Source organism: Tupaia chinensis, unplaced genomic scaffold, assembly GCF_000334495.1.
Source record: "Tupaia chinensis unplaced genomic scaffold, TupChi_1.0 Scaffold146140_1, whole genome shotgun sequence".
Classification (NCBI taxonomy): Eukaryota; Metazoa; Chordata; class Mammalia; order Scandentia; family Tupaiidae; genus Tupaia; species Tupaia belangeri.
In genome coordinates this window covers 1,402,188-1,408,763 of record NW_006205995.1, presented here as the reverse complement: position 1 = coordinate 1,408,763, position 6,576 = coordinate 1,402,188, and the positions used below count along the sequence as shown (strand labels likewise).

Sequence of the window (6,576 nt, the reverse complement as noted above, 5' to 3'; positions counted from 1 at the left end):
AGAGCGTTTCAGCCTTCCAGAAACCCGCCTTCAGGAAGCGGCCTGATGGAGGGCTCGAGACACTTATTTTTCCACTGGTTTAAGTAATGGTAGCATGTACTTTCTTAATGCTTGCTGTTGGCCTGCAGAAAGGAAGGCTGATTTTTTAAAATAGCGATAAAAGGCTCCTAACGGGCATTTGTGCTGAAAGTATTGAAAGGTGGGAAGGTGGATGCGGTCCAAATGCAATTAGCAATGAAGGAGGCTGTGGATGCTGGGCTTCTGCGCCCATTAAACCTCTGAATCACCAGGCTTTGGGGAAGGGAGGAGGAGGTGTTCTTAAAACCCGGTTCAGTTCTATCTCCACCATTAAGGAGCAGAGGGGCCCTCGGCACGTCCCTCCACGCCGCTGGGCCTCTGTCTTCACGCAAAATGAGAGATTCGGGCTGATTTCTAAACCGCTGTTCTTCCAAGACTCAAATGTCACGGAACTGAAAACACGAGGGCGCTTCTAACACCATTACAGAAAGCCTGCTTGTGACCGAGCAAGCAGCTTTGCCCTAGTGAAGAGCAAAGATTTTTTCAGAGCTTAGGTAATCTGATTTTTTTTAAACTATGAAACTGATTTCTTCTCTCTACTCTCCTGGGTCTAACCCAATAAATATTTACAAGCGTGTTAAGTTTTGTTAATTACTGTACAGTGGTAGGTTACCATGCTGTGGGCGTTTTTGATTGTCTTTAATTTGCTGAAGATGAAGGGGTGGGATGAGCAGATAAAAGGCTAGCAGCTCCCTAGGGCTGGGCGGGGCTGTCAAACACGGTTAGCTAAGAGGTGGGAGAGGAGGCCCTGGCTGAAATATCCAGAGTGTATCACTGAGAAAGAGAGGATGCTACTGACAGGTCATTGTTTGAAAAATACGTAATAGGAGTGAGAGAACCAGAAAATCCAAGCTGTGCAAACCGGAATGGAACAGTAGATTGAGGCCAGGACTCAGTGAAAGAAAGGTGATTGGGGAGCAGGATTTTCACCCTGTGTCAAGGTAACTCACTCACTTCCTTAGGAAAAATGTGCTCTGACAGTGGAAGAGATTAGGTTACTACTTTAACCCAGTGATTATCTTTAGTAGCACCTATTCTAAGCCTCCTGTTGTGATGTAATAAGGCCATAACTTTGCCTATATCGTGTTTCTGACAAAAAAGAAAAAAATAGAGTGGAGAGCAATCGTCGTAGATTAAAATACTCAAGTTTGGTATAAAAAATTTAGGTCAATGTTTTGAACTGAGTTCCTGTTCTAGGCTCAAACAGACCAGACAAAAATGGAGTCACTTATGTTAAAATGTAGCATTATCAGATTGAAACTTACTTTTTTTTTTTTTTTGCTAGAGGGCCTGTGCACTCACGGGAGAGACAAGAGGGGGGAAAGTGAGAAATCACACATTCTCCCCCCTCCCCAAGGGGAATGGCCATGCTACAATCCCTTCTCTGCCTCCTCCCAGGATTTGGGGCATGCATGCATACCACCTGGTGATTTTTCAAGTCACCAGGCCTGGGACTCAACACACTGAGTCAGTCATGTGGAACCTAGCACCTTAACCTCCAAGCCACCTGCTGGCCCTCAAACTGAAACTTTAAGGCAATGGACAGATTGCCCCAAATAAGTCAGTTTTCCCTGAGAATAGGAGATTCCGTCTACCTAAGTCCACGCTATCAGGAAATAAAACTTATGTCCATCTTGTGGCTTTCTTGGGTATGTGTACCTGAAGTCGTTCTAGTCAACTCATCTGGCATTTTGTTTCATGAATATCCTTGTCATCCAAATGCATTCCTTTACCTTCCAGGCTCACCCTCTCCACACTCTGCTTAAGTTGCACCAAGGGACTCAGTGATTGTAAGGTATCCCGCTGCCCTTTTCAGAGAGTTTATAGCCAATCACTGCTGTGCAAGACTCCTTGCTGCTTCTTCCCCCTCCCTGAATGACTTTTGCCTTCAAGACCAACCTGAAGTCTGTTGCACATTGGCACAGATCATTGGGGCAACACGGATTACGTGATGTCCAGGAGATTGTCCTGGCCCAAATACATCTTTGTTTTACTTGCTTTGCCTCAGCCTTCTCTTTTCATAAGACGATAAAACAAATTGGCAGGTGTGAACTTTGAATTCTAGATGGGAGAAAGAAGTTATGAAAGACAATTTGGAGACTATGGGTGAGGTTTAAAATGTGGACTGCAAATTAGATGATGTTATGAAGTTCCTGCTAATATTCTGAAGGTGCGATAGTTATACAAGAGACCATTCTTATTCTTTGGAGATGTGGGTATTAGAGGTGAGGTGTCAGGACGCCTGAAACTTTCAGCTGGTTCAGAAAAAGGAAAAGAAAAGAAAAAAGAATAGGGATAGCAGAAGACGTTCAGGAATATACCAAATGTGAGTCAAGAAGAGTGTTGTACAGGTGTGGATCGTACTGTCCTTTTTTCTTTTCTGTAGATTTGAATTATGGAAATAAAACCTCTGTGGGCCAGCCTGTGGCCTGGTGGATAAGGTGCTGGATCCCACTTGGACTGTACGGACTCAGCAGCTTGAAAGTGACACTGGGCGTCTGTGTGTGTGTGTGTGTGTGTGTGTGTGTGTGCGCTTGCACGCACACACGTCCATGCTCAGAGTCCGAAAGGAGAGGGAAATGGAGAAGGGATTGTGCTGTGACCACACTCCATGGCTTTGGGCGGGGTGCTTGCTCACTCATCTCCTCTCTCTGCCTCTTTCTCTCTAGCAAGTGATTGTGCCCTCTGACAAAATTAAAAAGACAAAAAAAAAAAAAATCGGGAGTGATCAGTAAAATAAGTAATCAAAGAGGAAGCGTTGCAGGGGACTGTGTGGTCAGTGACAGACTGTGGCACTGAACCTGTGGAACTCCTTAGCTTCGAGTTCCTAAGGTTTTAAATCCTATTGGAAGTGTGAATAGGGTCAGGGAAAGTTCCTCTTTTTGGTTGGGTTAAGAAAATGTTAGATATGGGGCCAGCAGGTATAGTGGTGGTTAAAGCACTGGACTCCCACATAGCTGACCGCAGTTTGAGTCCTGGCCCTGGTGGCTTGCTTTTCTTTCCCTCTCTCTCTCTGGTCAAATTAAAGTAATCATAATAATAATATATCAAATAAAATAATTCTTTTAAAAATATTTTTACATCGAAGTATATATTTACTTTGGTACAAAAACTTTTTGAAATTCATACAGTTATCCCATTACACGTATTGCCATGAGCTTCTTTTTTTTTTCCTGAAACATTTTTAAAAATTAATTAATTTACATTCATTCCCTAAGCATTGTCACAGCATACAAAATGTGAGTTCCCATCCAGAATATTCTACATAGTGGATTAAATATGCATGTTATCATCAATAATTTTCCATTCCTAGTTTCATATGTGTGTGTGTGTGTGTGTGTGTGTGTGTGTGTATACCCCTATTTCTGACCCTCTGCCATTTCCCACCCTCCTTCCACACTATCTCTGGTGTCTACAATTGTCTTCCATTCCTTTTCCCCTGACATTTTATTGATCACATAGCAAGTTCAACTGGTAATTTTAAGAAAAGCAGTTTTAACTTTAATAAATCAAAGAAATGCTAAGGAACTTTGCTTAAAACTTAAAGCCAGGAAACAAGTTAGGATTCTGTTCAAATTCTGTTCAAACATGAACCTATCGGCAACTCAAGACAGGACAAAAATCCTTAAAACCGGACAACAAGTCTAGAAGAAAATCAGCAATGTTTTAGTCAAAAGTCATAAAATGCTATTTCACAGTTCAGTCTCATGTACTTAATCTATCTTCTGTTGTAGTTCCATCTTCCCAATTAAATTCTGGGATAATATTCAACTCCAGACTTGTGGATTCTTCTTCCCAAATAAAATAATTCTTGAAAAAATGTTGGAGCAAGAAACAATCCAGCTTTTTGACTGACGTTGTAGAGTGTCCTCTCATTTCATTTTATGCTTAAATCATATACAATCAGTGTTTTCTCTATGGACTATATGCAAAAGAGACTGACTATTACCTGACTAAGAAAACAGAATCAACTCAAGATATAACAGTTAGGGCCAGCCCCATGGCCTAGGAGTTAAAGGAGCCAGATCCTCCATAGCTAAGCAAGCCACACAAGTGCGTGTGAGTGCCCCAAATCCCAACAGGGTGGAGAAGTGGAGGAGAAAGGCTTGTGGCATGAACACACCCCAGCGGGAGGTGTTTTCTTCCCCCCTCTCTGTCTCTGTCTGGCAAGAATTTGTACACTCTGAAAAAAGAGGAAAAGCAAAAATTAAAAAAAAAATTTTAAAAAAAAGCACAGAACATTTTATGTCTTGTAAAAATCCTTTGCTATAAGAGTATTTTTGCTGTACTTGGATTTTATGTGTGTTTGTCTATGTATATATAAAAATATTAGTTCAAGATATTTCCTGGGGACCAGCAGGTGGCGTGGTGGTTAAGGCGCTGGACACTCCCACATGGTCGACCACAGTTTGAGTCCTGGACCTGGTGGCTTGCTTTCTCACTTTCTCTCTCTCTCTCTCTGTATATCTCTCTCTGGTCAAATTAAAATAAATAATTTTTTAAAAAAATTTGAAAAAAAAAAGATATTTCCTTGCATGAATGTGTAAGGTAGTGTTTGAGTATCTGTAAATTTTTCAATCAGCATTCTTCAAAATATATAGAATGTTAATAGGTGTCACAAGCAAAAAAAGTGGAGTCAGGTAAGTAAGATAAACAAAGCTGGGGACCAGCAGTTAGCATAATGGCTATGTCGCTGGACTCTCATGTAGTTGACCGCGGTTTGAGTCCCGGACATGGTGGCTTAAACTCATGCCAAGCACATGTGTGTGTGTGCCCAAGATCCCAAGAGGAGAATGGAGGAGAAGGGATTGCAGCATGGCCAGCCCCACTGGGGGGTGATTTCTCGCTTTCTGTCTCTCTGTCTCTCTCTGTCTGTCTGGCGAGTGCACGTGCCCTATAGCAAAAAAAAGCCTCTTAAAAAAATAAAATAAAACAAACAAACCAAAAAAAAAAAAAAAAGCTGAAAGGTTGGTTTGGTCTTGACTTTTGAGAGCCTTTCATGGACTTGCCATCATTGTGCGTTTGAATGGAGGTGGATGGACTGAGAGTGTCTGTAAGATACGGTACACAGTGTTTCCCAAATTGTGTGCAAAAATAAAAATAAAAATAAATTTAAAAACCTTGCGGGAGTAGTACTGCACGAAACCGACCTTGGAGAACACTGCATTTGGTGTGTTCCCAGGTGCAGAGTGAGGACGTCGGGTGCATGTGTAGGTTACAAGTAGTCGTCATTTGTGCTTCCCATTATTATGACTAGGTCTCACGTTTCAGTTTCTGGTCTTAATGGATCATATCTGTGTGACCTCAGTCTACTTTTCCAACTTCAGTTTCCCAAAAATTCTTCCCTTAAACTCTTCTGTTAGGTACTTCACTTGTATGCAATGAACCACTTTTGTTTTCAGTAGACCAAAGAGTCACTGTCTGTCAGGTTGCGGTCTGTCATCGCGTAAGACAAAATGCCCTGCTCTGCTGTGGCCCCTCGGTGGGGCTCTGTCGGCCACCTTTCCTCCCACAGCCATTTTGAGTCCCTTGGCCTGGGGTGTGCGTCTCAGCACAGCCTTCCTCAAAGCTGTGATTTTGTGCTGGTCGGACTTTTATGTTTCGCCCTCCTATTTTTTTTTTTTTTTTCTGGAGAGGTTTTTGCTATAGGGCGCATGCACTCGCCAGATAGACAGAAAGAGACAGAGAGATAGAAAGCGAGAAGTCACCCCCCAGGGGGGGATGGCCACACCGCAATCCCTTCTCCTCCATTCTCCTCTTGGGATCTTGGGCATGCATGCTCAGGCGCCCAGCGTGAGTTTTAAGCCACCAGGTCTGGGACGCGAACCACAGTCGACTACGTGGGAGTCCAGCGACATAGCCATTATGCTAACTGCTGGTCCCTCGCCCTCGTATTTTGACACCAAGGCTGCTCCAGTAGTTATCTCTTTCATGTGTGTCCCCAATGTTCCCAGATTCCCCTAGTAACAACTGGATGGGGGACGAGGTCTGCTCTAGGACTGTGAGTGACAGGAGCTTATGAAACAGGGCCCAAGGCCAGCCACGCCGAGCCTAGATGTGAGGAGAAAAGACCAAGCTGAGGTACCAGTCCTGAGACAGAACCAGGGGGACCCTCGTCGGATTGGCAGGAGGGGTCCGGAGTCTGCTGAGCTGGGCTGTCCTTCAGTCAGTATGTTCAGGGACAGCCATCCACTGTTTAGAGGTGGCCATTCTGATCGGACAGTGCCCATTCCACTTCGATGGCTAGTTGATTTGCCTGCCATCCTGGTCAGCAGTCCTGAGTCAAGGCCTGCGCACACACAGGTCAGAACAAAGCATAGATCAAAACTAGCTGGGCTACAGATGCCAAAGACAGAGCGTAGGTGGGTCAAAGGCAGCCTACACAGGTGGGAGCCTGTCCCAACCCAGGGGGACAGCCGAACAGGTTTCCTGAGTGAAGGAGTGAGAGCCGGGACAAGCAGCGTAGTGTTACAGCATGGAGACGACAGTGTCGTGCGC

General features: G+C 44.0%; 1 protein-coding gene across 1 annotated transcript in view; it reads left to right on the top strand.

Moving 5' to 3' along the window:
* The first annotated feature begins 510 nt into the window (after positions 1-510).
* Positions 511-6,576, top strand: part of TMOD2 (tropomodulin 2) — a 75,530-nt gene continuing 69,464 nt past the window's right edge. The window contains exon 1 of the mRNA XM_006168744.3: positions 511-572. The gene's annotated coding sequence lies outside the window, so the exon portion shown is untranslated. The remainder of the gene's footprint in view (positions 573-6,576) is intronic.